We start from the raw sequence: 20419 nt of genomic DNA, 5'->3' as shown, positions 1-20419 counted from the left end.
AGAAAAAGTGGTGTGAATTCCATGTTTTCCGTTTCTTCAAGTGCACTTTCAATTACTTTCAATTTCAAATCAAAATCTTTTTCAACTCTCGTTCTACTACTTGGCTTTATTTGTCAGAAAGAAGTAGGAACCAGGGGGATGACAGCTGGGGATTTCAGCCTACCTCACATCATTTCAATATGGCGTCGTTTGTTTATAAACAGTGGGCGTTTGTTTATAACAGCGGTAAAAGTAAAGATGCGAAAAAGCAACAAAATTATTTCGTTTCTTATCAATAGTCAATCAAATTAATCAAATCTTCCACGAGGTAGGTGTAAAGAGAGCAGTGCTACAATGATCTTTTAATAAAATATGAATCTCCACCTCCCCCAGTGCAGTCGCAAAGTGAACCCAACAACAAAACTCACAGCGTGGTTCATGGACATCCGGGGGCTTGCAATGAACGAAACGGCCACCAAGGCTAGCACCAAGGTCAACCGAAAGCGCACCAACCAGGCCGCTTTGAGCACCCCCAAACGATTCTCGTATGACGCAGACTCCGAACCATCACTGAGAACGACCAAACCAAACTAAAATGTACCCGGAATGATGTCCACGATCGCAGAAGGAATCAACCGGCTGTTTCCCAAAACTGACGGAACTGACCGACGTCAACGTGCTGCAGAATCTTCCAGTATGCGAATTATGGGTGTCTTGTCCTATCAATTGGTTTTTGGATACGGCTTCCACCTGATGGAGCAAACGGTCCAGCACCGGCTGAATCCGGAAGGAGATCAACAGACATATTACAAAATAAATAAATGAAGCTTTGCCCTGTTGCCTGCCCCGAACGGCCGCGTGTTTCGATCTATTCTTGCCTGTCCTAGTCTCGTGCTTCTTTTGCCCCAAAACTTTCCTCTGGTCGCGGTTTTCGATTAATTGTTTCTCGTGCACTTTCGCTACCTGTCGAATCCTCTCCCGCTTGGCTTTGGCCTCCTCGGGCGTTTAAATAACTATAACCGGCGCGGGATTTGTTGAGCATTCGCATCAACTTGACCCGTTCCTCCTCGATCTGTTCTCGTCATTCCGGTTCCCCCGGCGGAAACGGAGCAGTGTTTGTTTGCGTTTTGAGCAGCAGCAATTTGGTGCTGTACTGAGCTGACCAAGCATCGACAGGTCAGCAGATCGGCGACTGACTAAAAAAATTACATGAAAACATCCAAAACCCAAGCCAACACCTTTGAATCTATTATATTTATTTATACTGTTTGTGGCAATAAGAAAACGACAAAAAATAGTTTAAAACCTCTCAGAAATTTAATTTCCATAAATAGGTAAGATTGATGATTGACATTTTACCCGAATGAAAACCAAGTTGTGCGATATTAGGGTAATTCATCAGTACCAAAATTGACACTTCTCACTTGTCAAAGTACCAAAACATGTCAAAGTACCAAAAGATCTCAAAAGATGAGAGGTAGGCTCACACTGTATGGAGTTTGACAGGTCGTCTACTCCCTGGTAGGAACCGTAACACTGATTGCTCATCTGTCAAACATGTAAATTTGACAGATGATCGGTTGTGATCTCAACGCTCCGGTTCTTTTCTGCTTCAATCCCTGTCAAATTTAAATGTCACTCAAATTACTACTATTTTCTCATACGTGCTAAGAAAATTTACGTAACGGTTGCAGCATTTCAGTTCATTATTCAAAGCTAGTAGATAAACGTGAGCTATAGTTGGCAAAACGACAGCGCGTCAGTATCACATGACGTGCTGTCATTCTGACAAGAACCATCACTTTCGGCTAGCGAAAATGTATCTGTATGTCAACAATCAAACGAAAATTGCATGACACTAAAATCTTTAACACCACTTTTCAGCGATTGTTTAACTAAAGACCCGCGATAAACTAATACCATTCAACACTCACACCCAAACAAACAACTCTCTTTTTTCCTCTTCACTGATTTCACTGATATTCTGTTCAATGTTAATGTCGCGCTCATAGATGTCGTGTCGCTAGTAGTAAATGTATTCAATAAAAACAAACAAAAACAACAATCTACTGACAAACGCCGCAAAATGTCAAATAGTTTCACCTGTTCTACGAAGTGTGCTGCAGTAGAGTCTCAAATAGCAAACCAACATAACAACACCCCTGCTGACAAAGAAAACATAAACGAAACAAACATGTTTATCTCTCTATCCTATCGTTAAAATCCATTGATTAGTGAAAAGAAAGCAAAAAACGAAACAAAACATTGAATGAACTTAGCGAAAACTCAAAAAAAAAACAAACAAACATCATAATCTTATAACATTTCCCCTCAAAAACACTAAGAATTCTCTTTACTATTGATAACACAACAACAACAACTACAACAAACAAAACAAATATTCGCAAAAACACAATTGGCAACGTTCAGCAGAAAGAAACGTCAAAAGCAAAAACAGTAAACCTTACGTTTCGGCCTTCTCGGCAATCGACCTTCGCAAGCTAACATCTCTTTCCCTGGAACAATAGGCAGTACACGTGTCGCAGCCTCAGCTGGTTTCCGTAGCAACTTCACACAGCATGCTTTGACGGCGGCGTCACACACACACACACACACAACGTCAAAAATTCATACACTCACATACACATACACCAGACACACACGCACACTCGGCAAGAGCTAGAGCGAAGAACAAACACGATCAAAGTGTGTGCGAATGAGTTCAAGTGTGTGTGCAACGACCTCCCCCCAGTTGGAAATTTGCGATTGAAACCGAAACGAAAACAAAAATAATAATTCAATTGTGAATACAAGGAAAAAAAACTAAAAAAAAACAACGTTTGTTTATAATTGTTGAAGAGAATTACTGAAAAGTTACACATTAAAAATAAAACACAAAAAACCTGTTGAAAAACTCTGTTTTATTTGTTTCCACCCAACATTTCAAGCACCCACACACGCATACATCATGCTCATAGAGTTATCTAAGCCCGCTCTCACGCACACTTGCACACCATTTGTTTTGCTGGTGGGTACAAAATTTAACCTCAATCTTTTCGTGTCCGTATACGCAATACATGCGCACGTAGATAACTCTATTGTTCACCGCCCGTTTAGCGCACGTGAGTGTGTAGAGGAGAACAATAGGCTTTGTCGTTGACAGCACTGCGTACGCCTACTAACACAACTCCGCACTTGACTCATGCAATCCCATATCCCACAACTCATCTCACAGCGAACGACGATAAAAGAAAGTAATAAAAGAAACAATGAACAGTCAAATACAATATATGTGTCAATTATTACCATATGAGAAAAACAAAACAAAACCAACACAGAAGCAAATATATTTAACGAGTAAACAAAGTAGAATGCAAAAACTGGACGACGTCAAGTGTAAAGCACGGTAGTGAACAAGACGGACAAACAAAAAAAGAACGGAATTTTAGCGCAAAAGTTGCCTAGAAAAGCCTGTAGAATTTTAAGCCGACCGATCTGCCATCTATATTTAACAACACGTTTCATTGCCGACGACAGTAGAGGCGCTGCCAGAGTTGAACGAAACGATGGCAGCCAAGATGGCGGTGACAGCGACGGTAGACACATCATAGCAAGCTTGGGTTTGACAAACAAAACAAAATCAGACATGTTATATGTAAACAAATACACTCACACACTCGGCGTCAAACATGCATTCGCAAAACAAAACAAATACAAAAGCATACTCGTTTTAGACATTTAACAAGATTAAAGGGAAGGAAATGATGGTGCCATTTAGTAGCCATTATTGAACATACAAGTTTAGCAGTTGAAAAATCATATACAATAGTAATCAAGGATCGTATTTAAATTTAGCTGAAACAAGAAAATAACGAAATAAAAACAATTGAAAAGTGAGGGAAACAGAAATTAACAGTATTTTAAATCAGTCATGTTTTGACAGCTGAAAAGGAAAACAAGATATTTTCTTCAACTGTCAAAATTTGACGGAGATCATCAATCATTTCACCTTACTTTTTAAGTTTTATCCAGGTTATTGTGCAATGTGCCTGTTCAATTCTATTAAGATTCTCAGCCGAAAATGCAAACGTGGCAATAGCTCCATTTTTGCACAATCGTTCGAAATTTTACCAGTTTTGCACTGTTGTTGTTTACTTTCCCTGTTTCCATATTCTTACCTAAAAAACCAAAAAACTTGCTATATTCTAACAAATTCTATATAGCAAACTAGTTGCATATTTAACCTTAGACTTAACTCTAGTAAACCAAATAGTTACTTGATGAAAACAACTAACAGAATTAAACATACTAGCACACACACACATTAAAGCGAAAACATAACGTGGAAAATCATTCCAAAATCATCGTACAATTTTTTTCCTCCCAACATTTTTTTGTTTACAAACAAAAATTCTGTTTCTTCCCAAAAAAAAGCAAACGCCACAGGCTCAACATCATCATCTATATTTGAGGTATTAACTTTGTTGAATCAGATCGCAAATAAACAAACAATAGTTACGTCAATAATCAGTAAACAAAGCAGTATAAAATGACAACCAGAAGATAACAAAAAAAAAATAACAAGTAGAAATACCGAGTAACAAGCAAACGAAGAACAGAGCTAAACAAAACGTATCTATCAATGAGAAGAAGTATAAGAAAAAAAAAGGAAAGAAGAACAAAATGACAGCCAGAAGAAAATAAACCAAAAGCCCACTTTGATGTTGTTTTCTGTGTTTTCTTTATGTGACTATCTCTGTGTGTGCGTGTTTTTGTATTTGTGTAAGGGAGCGTTCTTTTATTACGTAACGTGGTAGAGGGGAGGGAGGTTCGAGGCCGTGTTACGCTCCATACTTTTTTTTTTAAATTTGCATGGAAATTTTGTTACGAGGGCGGGGAGATCTGAAAATCTTTTTTTTACGTTACATTTTAAAAGAACGCTTCCTAACATGTATGAATGTGAGCATGACTGTGCGCGGATGAGTGTGTGTATGATGCGCAGTTTGTGTGCTCTATCCCCTACTCTCTCTGCCTTTCGATGTCTCTCTCTAGCGCGCTCACACTACTACGCTTTGGTGCCTTTCTTCTTGGTGTTTGATGTTTGTGGTTTATCTGTGGGTTGGTGTTGCTTTTCATCTTTCTTTCAAAGGCGTTATTGTTCTGTTCACTGATATTATCAGTGAATTGTACGGGTAAGTAGAGAAAAACAAAACAGTATTGCTTAAATTGTTTTAATTATTGTTTTGATTTTTGTTATTTTACTCATTTTTTATAATTCTGATTTAAAATTGTCATTAAATTCAACCCTTAAATTCTCCCTAGCGTGTGGACATTTTTCTCTGAATCGAATATAGACAACAAACGTTATCAATAGAGCTTTATGACGTTTCGCGTACGCACACTAGCGCACCATCTGATTTTGCTGGCCGGACAAAATTTAACCTCAATCTTTTTTGTGTACGTACACGCAATACATGCGCACGTAGAAACCTCTATACATCAAGATTTTACTGTACACACTTTGATTTTTTACCGCACTCGGTAAAATTTTTACTCAGTCAACCTGATTTTGCCAGCTACGGAAAATCTGTACCACAAAAAAAAAACATTTATTTACAATAAAATTAATGAATACTCCGCAAATTTAAAGGCACGCTTGATTCCAAGATACAAAATTATTGTTTCGAAGTTAGTCCTGAGCCAGGTTCTTAATTAACATTACTTTTTAACAGAATCATATCGCCTGAGGAATATCTGTGCATTTTATCTTGCTTGAAAGAAAGTTTATATTTAATCAGAATATCAACTTGTTTTAAAATTAAAATAACCTTACCCCTTTAATAATAGCCAAAGTTTAAGTAAAATAACCTTACCCCTTTAATAATAGCCAAAGTTTCTCATAAATGTGATGTTTTAATTACTATTTAGGCAATTTTTCAATCACACTGATCACCTTCAATTTTTTTTCTAAGCGTCAGCAAAACACATTAAATGACAGCTAAGTTTCAACAGTAGAGCTCAGTAATATTTACTGAATCCACAGTAAAATTCATCGAAATTTACTGAGCAATCAGTTCTTCATCTACCGAGCCGTTAAAAATAACCGAACACATGAATTTACTGAGTTAATCAGCTGAATGAAATTTCGTAATCCGGTAATTTATGCTGAACTTCAGTAATATTTTTGACAAAAAAATATGACTTTTACTGAGCAATCTCAGTAAAAAAAATACCGACTTACAAACTCCTGATTTAGGGTGTATGAATTGAAATCCTGAGCATAAGCCCACTGAGAATTTTGGCTCGAGCCTTGACTCGATTCAGGCTCGATTTCGAGCCAGATTGACTCGAGGCTCGAGCCAAAATTCTCAGTGGGAGAGTGCACCCACAGAGGCATCGAACTGTCAAACTCAGTAAGGTAGAGTCAGTACAGTACATGAAGAGTCAACTGAAAAGGTGGACGTTAACTCTTTAAACTTGGAAGTTGGAAGAAAAAAGGGTCCAAGAAATGATAAAACGAAGTGCAAACTATGTAATTTTCGTTATGGCTAGCCAAAAAATTGAAAATTGGAATAAAACCACCAGAATAATGGTAGGGGGATCTGGAAGCGAACGAATTTTGGTGCTCCACTTTATTAAGGGGATAAGGGAAGTTATCACCGGTATCGCCGAGTAAGTTTCGCTTGGAGTCCAGCTTTTTAAGCGAATTTTGAACGTCCGAAATGTCAAAATCGCGCAGTAGCACCAACATTAGAAAAAAAATGCGGCTGTCATGCCATGGCAAACTTTTTTCGTAATGTTGGTACCACTGCGTGATTTTGACATTTAGGGCGTTCATCATTCGAACGCCATTTTTGCTTAAAAAGCATTTTTGCTAACTAATCTAAAGGATCCTACTACGTCTTGATTTTGAACATTTTAGAATTCATTTCGTTAGAGACAGATGTTTTTTCAACTATTTTCAATTTTATTTGAAACTTTACTATTTCAGGTTTAGTAGAATTGTTCAAATAGGCAAAAGTAAGTATGATAAACAAAAAAAAAGGCAGATCTATGTCACTGAATAAATGTTTTCAATATTACAATCGATGTTTTACTTCCTTATTGATGTAAAGGGAATTTGGATGAACGTGTCCAAATCACACTGAATCTTCGTCGCCAGTTGTTTATTTATTTCAACCTAAAACATTCACGCTCAAAACCATGCTTTCTGATTGCGGCGCGGCAGCTGCAAGCAAAAATAAAACAATCTATATTAACTTTAAATAAATCACGTCAACCTGTAATTGCACCGAAGCACTTCCAAAATGCAACCCCTTGAATATACACAAACACTATTGATGGAAGCAAAAACGTTGATGAAAAACCAATCAAGGTCTGATATTTTATTCGTAAGAGTTGAACACGTTTTTAAAACCAAAAAAAAAAAACAAGACAAAAAAAAGCTTATAGTATTGAAAAAATGAGAAACACAAATCAAAAGCAATGTAACCTAATCTAAAAAACAAATTAAGAAAAAGACAACCCAGTTTAAACATTCCTTGATTTGATGAGAAACTGAACCGTTATACGTAGTTTGTAGAAACGTTTTGTAGCGTTACCCTGTAGTAGTTCCCCTTCCTGAAAACCTCAAGGAAAACCACATTTTTAGCGTTAAATTATCAAGTCTTTCACGGAAATGAGCATTTTCCCGGCTGGAAATCACCTGACAAGTGTGGAGACGATAAAATGTCTTTGGAATCCATGGAATGGTTAATATTTTTTTCACAAAACGGCTTAGAAAGAGCTAAATGCAAAGCTTCTGGTTTCAAGGCACGCTCCCGTAGAAACTTACGTCTGTTCTGACGAAAATGAGTAAACATCACATACCTGAAATTGGAAGCCACGGATAATAAGGAGAAAAAAAGATTATTACAAAAGGCACACCTCTTAAGAAGTAGAAGTGTTAAAATACAACGACTAGATTAGACAAAACACACAAAAGAGTGGGCACCATAGGCTGAATAATTGATCTTTCACAACCGACCGGAGGGTAGTCGAATGCAGTTAGAGAAATTAAAAAAAAAAAACTAGATTAACTCGTGTGTATTGCGAATTTAATTCTGTACCGTTACAGTGCATAAACAAAATATATACATTACAATAGGGTTTAGACAAAATATATAACCTCATGCAGAAGCGTTGGACAGGAAATCTTACACAGGCAGACACATCACAGGCATTGAATGATAAACTTAAACAGAAAAACTGAGAGCAAATCAACCGAAACTACAACCTCGTCAATGTGATTGTTGATCGTCTGGAGGCAAACAATATGCAACAATACAGAATAAAATCATTGAAAATACCCCTGACGAAGCCGACCGACGCAGGCAGACCGAAACGTCAACAGACAAAACCGAATTCCAAACATTTCCATCGCAGACATCTGGGCGCAGTCTGGTCGGTGGTTTTGCCACCAAATGGGACGCCATCTTGGTGCAAAACCCCGCTTCAGCCTGCGTGCGGGCGTGTACGGTGATTGCGCCTATCAGTATGCAACCACCCACAAACGCCCCAACCCAGATGTCGCCTCAGTTTAGATAGGTGTTCGAAACGATCCCACCCCCCCGCGACTTAATCAACACTGTCGATGTTGTTACTGGTTGTTGTTCTCGTTACTCTTTATCTCTTGAAAATCAACACACCCACTTGATGGTATAGCTTCAGGCGAGCTAAGTTTGGTGACACCACATCCTGTAGGCTACAATTAGGCTATTACTCCATATACAGGCAGCACGAAGCTCTCAAGGTTTTAGAAAGTATTGGGTGAGAAGTTTCTCTAAACATTCAAATCTTAAAAATATACATCTAAATGCTCTTATACTAAGATCAAATATTATTGATAGACATCATTGAACTAAAAAAAAAACATTTAAAACTTCTCTATATACACCATCAATAAAAAAAAACAAGACGAAAGAACGTGAACCTTAGATCAAGGTCAGAAAATGTTTCGTAAAAGCTGTTTACATTCTATCAACCTCCAAAACAGAAAAATCAATAAACCAATCCATCTGAATGACCATGCCCAAACCGTAAACGCATTATATTGTACCACAACTTTCTACATATAGTACTACTTGACTAATAAAATTGATTCCAACGGTAAACATCTCTGCATATTATTGGCGCGCCCAGTGTGGTTTGCCGCATCGAGTAGTAGTAGAAAAATAAGGAAAAAAACAACAACGGCATGAAAATTGTCAACAATTATTGCATCCGAAATTCCAAAAATCGTTTAGGCAATCTTGTTCATTTTTTTTTTTGTGCAAAAGTGTTGAAAGTAACAGTGTTCACCTTTATGCCTCCTCCTTGGCCCGCCGTTTCTGCACCAACCTTCAGTTGAGTTGCCTCGGCGTTTACACGCGTCATTCCCGCCCAAAACGTTGTCGCGTGCGGTTCGATATTTTCTCGCAGAATAAAACGTTCTTTTGTAAAAGTTAAACGCGAGTGTTTTTCCTTTCGCCGATTCTCGTCTCGTCGCGGTAATCCGCTGTGCACTCACAGCAAAAAATCCGATGGTAAAATCGCATGTAAAAGCATGCACATCACCTTCGTCAAAATAAACACTTAATATTACACACTGCATGTATAATTTTTGCAAACACAAAAAAAAGTTGCAACTGACGGGATTCAAACCCAGCACCAACAGTAAGGACTGGCGCCTTAGCCCACTTGGTCATCAGACCGATAAAGAGATGTAAGGATAAACGCATATATGGGCTTGACATTTCGCTCAAGTAGGTTTCCCATACTGATAGGCTACATAATTCAGGGTGTAAAATCACATAAAATTGCATAAAATAATGCAATATTTATTTTACACCGAGGCCTTTTACACGTAGCTGGATTACTACTTTTTTAGCTGTGCTCCGGACAAAAGTCCGTCAGGTTATGGTCCCAGAAGTGGACGAGTTTTGGTGAAAAGGACGATTCCACGGGTACTCGCTGGTGCTCCTCGTCGCGCGCGGTGCACGGGAAAAAGTGAGGTTGGAATCGGGGTGAAAGTTTGTTCGCGTGTTAGACAAAAGTGCTTGTGAAAAGATGGCCGATCCGAAGACCGGAATCACCCGGTTGAACGAGGCCAACTGGTCCACGTGGAAGCTGCGGATGGAGGCGCTGCTGGACACGGAAGAGCTGTGGGACGTGATCGAGGAAGAAGTCCCCGCAGCGGAGCAACAGGATGCTGTCTGGACCCGGAAGGACCGGAAGGCGCGAGGTCATCTGATCGTTGCGTTGGAGGACAGCCAGCTGCGGCATATTAAGGGCAAGGTTCACGCGCGGGACATCTTTGGGGCTCTCAAGGCCCACCACGAACAGGCGACGCGCTCCGTCCGTGTTTCGCTGTTGAAGAAGATGTGTGCGCTCATTCTCCCGGATGGCGGCGACCTTGTGGCGCATCTGCGCGAGTTCGAGGTTCTCTTCGACCGGCTGGAAGCGGCCGGAACGTCACTTGACACGGACACCCTGATCTGCATGCTGTTTCGAAGCCTACCGTCGTCGTACGATGGGGTCGTGACCGCGCTGGATTGCCTCGCGGACGATGACATTTCTCTCGAAATTGTCAAGGCAAAGCTGGAAGATGAGTACAGCCGGCAGCAGGAGCGGAAGGGAGGTTCTCGCCAGGTGGAGAAAGCGATGCGGACTGCTGAAAGCAAGAACCGGAAGAAGCCGCCGAAGTGCTTCAACTGTGGGCAGCCTGGACACTTCAAGGGGAACTGCCCGAAGCTCGGCGGAGACCAGAAGAAGGGTGGAAGTTCGTCCAAGCCGGACGGTGGTGGAGGCGCGAAGGCGAAGGCCGCGCAAAACGATGCGCGGGGCGTCGCGTTCACTGTCGGAGGGAAGCAAACTGCCTGCTGGGTGATCGACAGTGGTGCCAGCGCTCACATGACCAACGACCGGGAGTTCTTCGAGTCGCTGCGTGAGTTCGCCGGTGGCAATATCACGCTGGCGGACGGTAAGAAGACGGAGATCCAGGAGAGGGCAGCGGAACAGTGTTTGGCATCGACGGTGAAGGAAGAAAAGTGAAACTCGATGTCCAAGAAGTGAAGTACGTGCCGGGACTGTCCACGAACCTGATCTCGGTCGGGAAACTGGCCAACAAAGACTACAGTGTAGTGTTCGACAAGGTGAGCTGTTCGGTAGTGAGTGACAGTAAAGTGATCGCCACGGGTGGACGCCACGGAGGGCTCTACTACCTGCGCCAAGCGGAGGAGGAATCGATGGTGGCCGCCGAACGTCGGCACAAAGTAGACTGCCAGCACCAGTGGCACCGACGGCTCGGTCATCGCGACTGGGCAGCGGCGGAGCGGCTTGTCAAGGACGAGCTGGCCACGGGGATGAAGGTAACGGACTGCGGTCTGAGACTGGCGTGTGAGTGCTGTATGGAGGGGAAGTCTGCTCGGCTTCCGTTTCCACCGGTCATCGACCGGAAGTCGTCGAAGGTGCTGGACATCGTCCACATCGACCTGTGGGGACCGATGAGAACCGTTACGCCAAGCGGTAATCGGTACGTGATGACGATGATTGACGACTACAGCCGCTTCACAGTCATCTACCTCCTGAAGCAGAAGTCGGAGGCGGCCGGTCGGATCAAAGAGTACGTCCGTTGGGTGGAGAACCTGTTTGGACGCAAGCCGCGGGTGGTGAGGTCGGATGGAGGGGGAGAGTACGACAACTGTGAACTCCGCACCTTCTACAAGGCGGAAGGGATCAAGCCTCAGTTTACCACCGCGCATTCCCCGCAGTCGAACGGCGTCGCTGAACGAAAGAACAGATCGTTGACGGAAATGGCCAGCTGTATGCTGAACGACGCAGTGCTGGACATGCGGTTCTGGGGTGAGGCCATGCTCACGGCCGCGTACCTGCAGAACAGAACGCCGTCCAGATCGATCCAAGGCACCCCTTACGAGCTCTGGTGGGGACGAAAGCCAGACTTGAAACATCTTCGGGTGTTCGGCAGCGAAGCGTACGTTCATGTCCCGGGTGTCAATCGTGGCAAGCTGGACAGTAAGGCAAGGAAGCTGGTGTTCGTCGGGTACGCATTCGAGCAAAAAGCGTATCGTTTCGTAGACGTGGAGACAGACAAGATCACCGTTAGCCGTGATGCCAGATTTCTCGAGCTGGGCAACGGCACGTCAACGGTGGAGTGGTCAACGGACAACCCAGATGAGGAGATTCAGCTGAAGCCGTTCGTCGTCAAGAAGGAGGAGCTCAAAGAAGAGGACACCAACGAAGAGGATACGGCTGGTGACGATGTCGCTGGCGGCCAGATCAGCGAAAGTGACGACGAAGAGTTCCAAGAGGCAGAAAGCACCCCAAACGCAAGCCCTCGTCGGTCGACAAGATCGAATCTTGGTACTCGGCCGCGTTACCTGGATGACTTCGAGCTGGAAAACGCTGTCGGGATCGCGGCGTGCGCTGTGGAGGAACCCGTCGATCACAAGGAAGCGCTGAAGGAGCCCGTTTGGCGGACGGCGATGCTGGACGAACTTGAGTCACACCAGCAAAACGGAACGTGGAAGCTGGTTCAGCTACCGGATGGACGGAAAGCGATCGGGTCGAAGTGGATCTACAAAGTGAAGCGAGACGAGAACAACCAGATCGTAAAGTTCAAAGCCAGACTTGTCACGCAAGGCTATGCGCAGCAATCTGGAGTGGACGTGGAGGACGTGTTCGCACCTGTCACACGTCAAGCAACCTTCCGAACGTTCCTCACGGTGGCGCTGAAGCATGGAATGACCGTGCGACATCTGGACATAAAGACCGCCTATCTTTATGGGTCGCTCGAAGAAGAAGTGTACATGCGCCAACCGCCGGGATTCCAGGAACCCGGGAAGGAGCAGCTCGTGTGCCGGCTTCAACGCAGTATCTACGGATTGCGGCAGTCGGCTCGCTGCTGGAACAAGCGCTTGGATGGAGTACTCGTGAAGCTTGGCTTCGAGGCGGCCGCAGCAGATCCCTGCTTGTATGTCAACCATCGCGGACAAGCCAAGGTGTTGCTGATGGTGTACGTCGATGATCTTTTGATCGCCTCGACGGACGAACGGAAGATGGCGGAAACTTGTACTGGATTGAAAGCGGAGTTCGAGCTGACTGATCTTGGCGAGGTTCGTCATTTCCTTGGAGTTGAGGTGAAGCGCGAAGCCGACGTGTACAAGCTGAGTCTGAAGAACTACACCAACAAGCTGCTCAAGGAATTCGGCATGGAGCAGTGCAAGGCTGCCAAGACGCCGATGGATCCGGCCTACCTGAAGGTGGAGGAAGCTGGAGAAGAATTCACGGATTCGACGAAGTATCGTAGCCTCGTCGGAGGTCTGCTCTACTTGGCCATTGTTGCCAGACCGGATATTGCTGCTGCGGCGGCGATTCTCGGCCGGCGATTCAGCGCACCCCGCGAGTGCGACTGGACTGCCGCGAAGCGAGTGCTACGATATTTGCAAGGTACCCAGGACTATCGACTACAACTTGGCGGGGACAAGAACCAGGACCTTGTCGGTTTTTCTGACGCAGACTGGGCCGGAGACGCCGAGAGCCGTCGATCGACGTCCGGGATGTTGTTCCAGTACGGAGGAGGAAGCATCACGTGGGCGAGCCGTCGCCAACCTTGCGTGATGCTTTCATCGATGGAGAGTGAGTACGTCGCCCTCTGCGAGTCGTGCCAAGAAGCGGTGTGGCTCAGGCAACTTCTCCGTGACTTCGGCGAGCAACAAGACAATCCGACGGTCATCAATGAAGACAACCAAGGCTGCTTGGCGTTTGTGCGTTCCGAACGAACGAGCCGACGATCCAAGCACATCGACACGAAGCAGAAGTACATCAACGAGTTGTGCCTGAGGAAGGAGATCAAGCTGGAGTATTGCCCAACCGACCAGATGACTGCTGACGTGTTGACGAAACCGTTGGGGCCAACGAAGCACCGGGAGTTCTGCGAACTACTCGGGCTCGAGCAGCATCAGTGAGAAGGATCACACTGAGGGGGAGTGTTGAAAGTAACAGTGTTCACCTTTATGCCTCCTCCTTGGCCCGCCGTTTCTGCACCAACCTTCAGTTGAGTTGCCTCGGCGTTTACACGCGTCATTCCCGCCCAAAACGTTGTCGCGTGCGGTTCGATATTTTCTCGCAGAATAAAACGTTCTTTTGTAAAAGTTAAACGCGAGTGTTTTTCCTTTCGCCGATTCTCGTCTCGTCGCGGTAATCCGCTGTGTACTCCGGACAAAAGTCCGTCAAAAAGATGGTTAGAAAAACTATAGCAAAGGTTATCACCGAATGAGTCGCTTCAGCGAATTGCTACAAAAAACGAATTGGACCGAGGAAAAATGAGTTATTTTTAAAGCATGTCACCAAAATAAAAAAATATGTTGTGAAAGTTGCTTGATGGTTCTAAATTATTATTATTATTTTGGTTTCGTTTTGAATATCTTCTAAAAAACTTTTCGTAGTTACTTTTCGTCAGCAGACCCGTGGTGTAGGGGTAAGCGTGGTTGCCTCTCCCCTCTATGGCGCGAGGATAAACGTCAGTGCTAGCCGTTCGTCCCAAGCTAGCAATTGGGTACTAAAGCCCTATGTCAATTTTTATGTACAACGGTAAATAACACGATTAAAAACAATTTCTGATCACTTTTTTTAATTTTAACGCAAAATTTTTTTTTGACTAGACAACATTTTTTCGATGGATCAACTATGGTCCCCTTGGAACGAGCTGTCAAGTAGGACTTTTTCTGTCAATAAGTACCGCGAGGTTAATTTTTCAAAATTGATTTAAAAATCCATTTTAAACTCTTTGTCACAGACAAACAGACGTGACTCTCCATACAAATTATTTTTGAAATCCATCGTCCTTAATCAACCCCACCAAACCACGGCGACGCCAGCGCTGCCTGGTGAGCTGATGCCGAAGCGCAGCCCAAACATACCAATACAAATCCATTACTGTCATGTGTCATGTCAGTGTATGCGTGAGACAATCAAGCCTTAACGATTGTAAACATCAACAGCTGACCGACATAATTTTGTTGATGCTGATCGTCAGTACCCGATGCAAAACATAAAAATCAACGTCGAAGATGACGGAGAATCAGTTCCGTTTCCAATGGCTAAACCTCATGAGCCAAATCATGCGGCAGCACCAGCAACGACGCACTACAACCGCAACGATAGAGATCAAACCACTGGTCCTCCCCGTTGCTTCCAAGTTCTGAAACATCCGCGGGGAACGTGTCCACGGCGCAGTTAAGTTGCGCCAAACAATAAAAGCAAGGCAAAGGTTTCAAAAAAGGCTGCCGTTAAATTTATATCGAAACAGAACCACAGAAACTGAACTGTGGAAAAAAGATTGAGTGGCGCAACATCGCCTAAAGGCCAAAAGGACGACCAGCAGCAGCAATCTGAGCAGCAGTCCACGAAGGATAAGCAGGTTGCTCCGAATGAGATGACTCCTCCGCAGTAGTGGGCACCTCAGCAGCAGCCTCGACATCGGCAGGCAGTTGAACAGGGCTACCGGGTTAATATTGGGGCAAGAGGCTATGGCCAATGCTGCCCCAACCTTTTCCTGCAAAGCCTGGATTGCGATTCACCGTTAGATTTCCTGAATTCCATAAATTTTTGTGTTCTCATTTGCTGCCTCGTACGTGCTCACGCTCAACTTAAAAACAAAAACACGCATCACACACACTGAGAAAAGACGGGTGAGCTGTCACGACAGCAGCGCCATCAGCGCCGGGTGAGTGGATGCCGAAACAAAATTGCATTGGAAATAACCGTTTTTGAAGGACGATGGTCCGGCACTCGAGTGTCCCGTCTGTTTGTCTGTGTCTTTGTGGTCGTACAAAGGTTCATTGTACTCAGAAAAATAAGCTTTATCGCTGTAAACAATAATATCAGCAATCTAAGCTTCATTTTAGGACCCAATTTGTTCATCAGGCTTATGAATGCGAACCAGGCCTTTTTATCCTTTATCCTGAAATTTTCAGGCAAATTGCCGAGGTCGATGCAAGATGGATATGCATTGCTCGTGGACTCGCTCTTAAACTTTAATTTGTGATATTTATATTGCTCCATGTTTCTCTCGCACTTTTGACAACAAAAATTCATTAATCCAGGCAACCACTCGTTGTTTATTTACATTTCCATTCGCAGTTTCCACCAAACTGAACTTACGCACTTCAAAATTGTGCCAGTGCCAGCTTAAAAACAAGCGACAGTTTGACAAGTCGCAATAGTGCGATCGATAGCAATAATTTAGTGCGAAGTCCAAGTTAGTGGAAATTGCGCAATATTATTGTTAACAAAATAAAGCTTACTTTTCTGAGTACATTGATCGTACGACTGCAAAGGATTTTAAATTAAGTTTTGATTCCAATGGTTTTACACCAAAACGGACGGGGTCACTTTTTAGTTTGACACCCTTTTTACACGGAGTTCACACACACTATCAAACGTTTGTTCGTTAATTTTTAATTTGACTTTGACCAACTAAAAAAGTTTTCAAACGAAAAAGTGACCAACCACCGGGGGTTGACTGTAGGGGTGGATTTTCATGGATTTTTCGATGACCGACATCGAAAGCGGCTTTCGATGCTCGTGGTTAAATTTGGTCGAAAACTCATATTTTTCGACCAAGTTAAGTGGTAAAATAGTTTAGATTGATTGTTCATGGCAGTACGAACAATAAAAACAAATACTAATTGCCGGAAAGCCCCGAAAATGTGATTTTCCGACTTTTGATTTTCGATGCACGAGCATCGTAAGATGACCGACATCGAAAGCATAGTCACTACCATGCTTTGCTAAAATGTCAGTGCATCGTAGTTCGATGCCTGTCCTGTCAGCCATATTGCTGCCGCGACACCATGGACACAAACCAAATAACGCTGTGAAATATTTCCGTGAATATTTCAAGCAGGCAAGCGTTTCAAGCGTTTTGTGGCAAACACATGAGATTTTTCCGATGCCAAAATGGCAACAATGGAATCGGCTGATGTTGATGTCGACAAAGTTTTGAAAAGAGGCGATAGGCTACCTCAAATTATTTTAAAGTGGGTTTTACGTTTTCAAATAACAAGAAAGAATTTTGATTTTATTTCACAGCATGAAATGTATGTCATTCAAGGAAAATGTTGATTGCCACCTATGATACGAGTGTTTCCCATAAACATAGAACATTTTTAAACAGTACGCTAGATCAAAGTGTGTACGGTTTACCATGCACGGAAAGTTGAAAACATGGAAAAAATTAGATTGTTTTCATATTTATTTTTATGGAATAAAGATTTAATAATTGCATCATAGTTCTAGCTGAAGGTTAGAAGGGTGGGAGAAATTAAGAAGAAAAGCAAGTAATGGAATGGAATTGATGTTATTTATGAAAGCAGGAATGTGTAGTCGTGATTGGAGTTATTGGAGTCGGGTGATTTTCGTAGCTAGAGTTGTAGCTAAAACCGTCAAATTCTTAAAAACCGAAGTGGTAGTTGACATATTTTGGACAGCCCCCAAACCGTAAAGAAATAAAGATATTAAGATATTAAGAAATTAAGAAATTAAGAAAAAGAAATTAAGAAATTAAGAAATTAAGAAATTAAGAAATTAAGAAATTAAGAAATTAAGAAATTAAGAAATTAAGAAATTAAGAAATTAAGAAATTAAGAAATTAAGAAATTAAGAAATTAAGAAATTAAGAAATTAAGAAATTAAGAAATTAAGAAATTAAGAAATTAAGAAATTAAGAAATTAAGAAATTAAGAAATTAAGAAATTAAGAAATTAAGAAATTAAGAAATTAAGAAATTAAGAAATTAAGAAATTAAGAAATTAAGAAATTAAGAAATTAAGAAATTAAGAAATTAAGAAATTAAGAAATTAAGAAATTAAGAAAATAAGAAATTAAGAAATTAAGAAATTAAGAAAGTAGAAAATTAAGAAATTAAGAAATTAAGAAATTAAGAAATTAAGAAATTAAGAAATTAAGAAATTAAGAAATTAAGAAATTAAGAAATTAAGAAATTAAGAAATTAAGAAATTAAGAAATTAAGAAATTAAGAAATTAAGAAATTAAGAAATAAAGAAATTAAGAAATTAAGAAATTAAGAAATTAAGAAATTCAGAAATTAAGAAATTAAGAAATTAAGAAATTAAGAAATTAAGAAATTGAGAAATTAAGAAATTAAGCAATTCAGAAATTAAGAAATTAAGAAATTAAGAAATTAAGAAATAAAGAAATTGAGAAATTAAGAAATTAAGAAATTAAGAAATTAAGAAATTAAGAAATTAAGAAATTAAGAAATTAAGAAATTAAGAAATTAAGAAATTAAGAAATTAAGAATTTCAGAAATTAAGAAATTAAGAAATTAAGAAATTAAGAAATTAAGAAATTAAGAAATTAAGAAATTAAGAAATTAAGAAATTAAGAAATTAAGAAATTAAGAAATTAAGAAATTAAGAAATTAAGAAATTAAGAAATTAAGAAATTAAGAAATTAAGAAATTAAGAAATTAAGAAATTAAGAAATTAAGAAATTAGGAAATAAAGAAATTAAGAATGTAAGAAATTAACAAATTAACAAATTAACAAATTTAGAAAAAAATTCCTAATTTGTTAATTTGTAAATTTCTTTAGTTCATAATTTCAATATTTCTTAATTTCTAAATTTCTTAAGTTCATAATTTCAAAATTTCTTAATTTCAAAATTTCAGAATTTCAGAATTTCAGAATTTCAGAATTTCAGAATTTCAGAATTTCAGAATTTCAGAATTTCAGAATTTCATAATTTCAGAATTTCAGAATTTCAGAATTTTAGAATTTCTGAATTTCAGAATTTCTGAATTTCTGAATTATAGAATTTCAGAATTAGAGAATTAGAGAATTTCAGAATTTCAGAATTTCAGAATTTCAGAATTTCAGAATTTCAGAATTTCAGAATTTCAGAATTTCAGAATTTCAGAATTTCAGAATTTCAGAATTTCAGAATTTCTGAACTTCTGAACTTCTGAACTTCTGAACTTCTGAACTTCTGAACTTCTGAACTTCTGAACTTCTGAACTTCTGAACTTCTGAACTTCTGAACTTCTGAACTTCTGAACTTCTGAACTTCTGAACTTCTGAATTTCTGAATTTCTGAATTTCTGAATTTCTGAATTTCTGAATTTCTGAATTTCTGAATTTCTGAATTTCTGAATTTCTGAATTTCTGATTTCTGAATTTCTGAATTTCTGAATTTCTGAATTTCTGAATTTCTGAATTTCTGAATTTCTGAATTTCTGAATTTCTGAATTTCTGAATTTCTGAATTTCTGAATTTCTGAATTTCTGAATTTCTGAATTTCTGAATTTTGAATTTCTGAATTTCTGAATTTCTGAATTTCTGAATTTCTGAATTTCTGAATTTCTGAATTTCTGAATTTCTGAATTTCTGAATTTCTGAATTTCTGAATTTCTGAATTTCTGAATTTCTGAATTTCTGAATTTCTGAATTTCTGAATTTCTGAATTTCTGAATTTCGGAATTTCGGAATTTCGGAATTTCGGAATTTCTGAATTTCGGAATTTCGGAATTTCGGAATTTCGGAATTTCTGAATTTCGGAATTTCGGAATTTCGGAATTTCTGAATTTCGGAATTTCTGAATTTCTGAAATTCTGACTTTCTGAATTTCTGAATTTCTGAATTTCTTATTTCTGAATTTTTGAATTTGTCAATTTTCTCAATATCAATTGGCTCCATCTATCAATTATTTTTCAGTCCCTTCAAATAGCATACTTTGATTTTTCGATCTATAATTAGATACTTCCCGTTCTCGCCGGTCTTATTTTGGTCTATTTTGTCGTGCTCTACTAAATGCTGCCAAACATTATTAATATTAATATTATTTTGTGCTATCCGGAAATAAATTTTGAATGGTTCTAAATTAAAGTTCCCCTGCATTTGTCTAAAATTTTTATCTTTGGTTTTTCCGTGCACGTGTTGCTTTGTGTTGACGTTTCCCAAGCGTTTCTCTCCCATTTTCTACCGTTCCTTCTTGAAACGCTTGCGGGCAAAATGGCGGTCTGCCCGTTATTTAGGTTTGAGTTATAGCTAAGTCATAACGCCATCCAAGAGCATCGTAAAAATTTCGATGCTCGTGCTTACGATGTCGTTGCATGATCCATGAAAATCCAGCCTAGTGTGTAATCACATGTACACTGGTAAACAGCATTACACTTTTTTCAGTTCACTTTTACACACTAGTATGGGATTTTTCAGTTCAACTATGATTACACACTTTCGTGTAATCATACTTGAACTGAAAAATCCCATACAAGTGTGTAAAATTGAACTGAAAAGTGTGTAATGTTGATTATCAGTGTATATTGATGATATGTGTGTTAATTTCAGCGCTAACTTGAGTAATATTCCTCGCACGTGTACTG

This window comes from Culex quinquefasciatus, chromosome 1 (assembly GCF_015732765.1).
Source record: "Culex quinquefasciatus strain JHB chromosome 1, VPISU_Cqui_1.0_pri_paternal, whole genome shotgun sequence".
Lineage (NCBI taxonomy): Eukaryota > Metazoa > Arthropoda > Insecta > Diptera > Culicidae > Culex > Culex quinquefasciatus.
The sequence above is the reverse complement of the archived record's forward strand: the minus strand, read 5'-3'. Positions refer to the sequence as shown.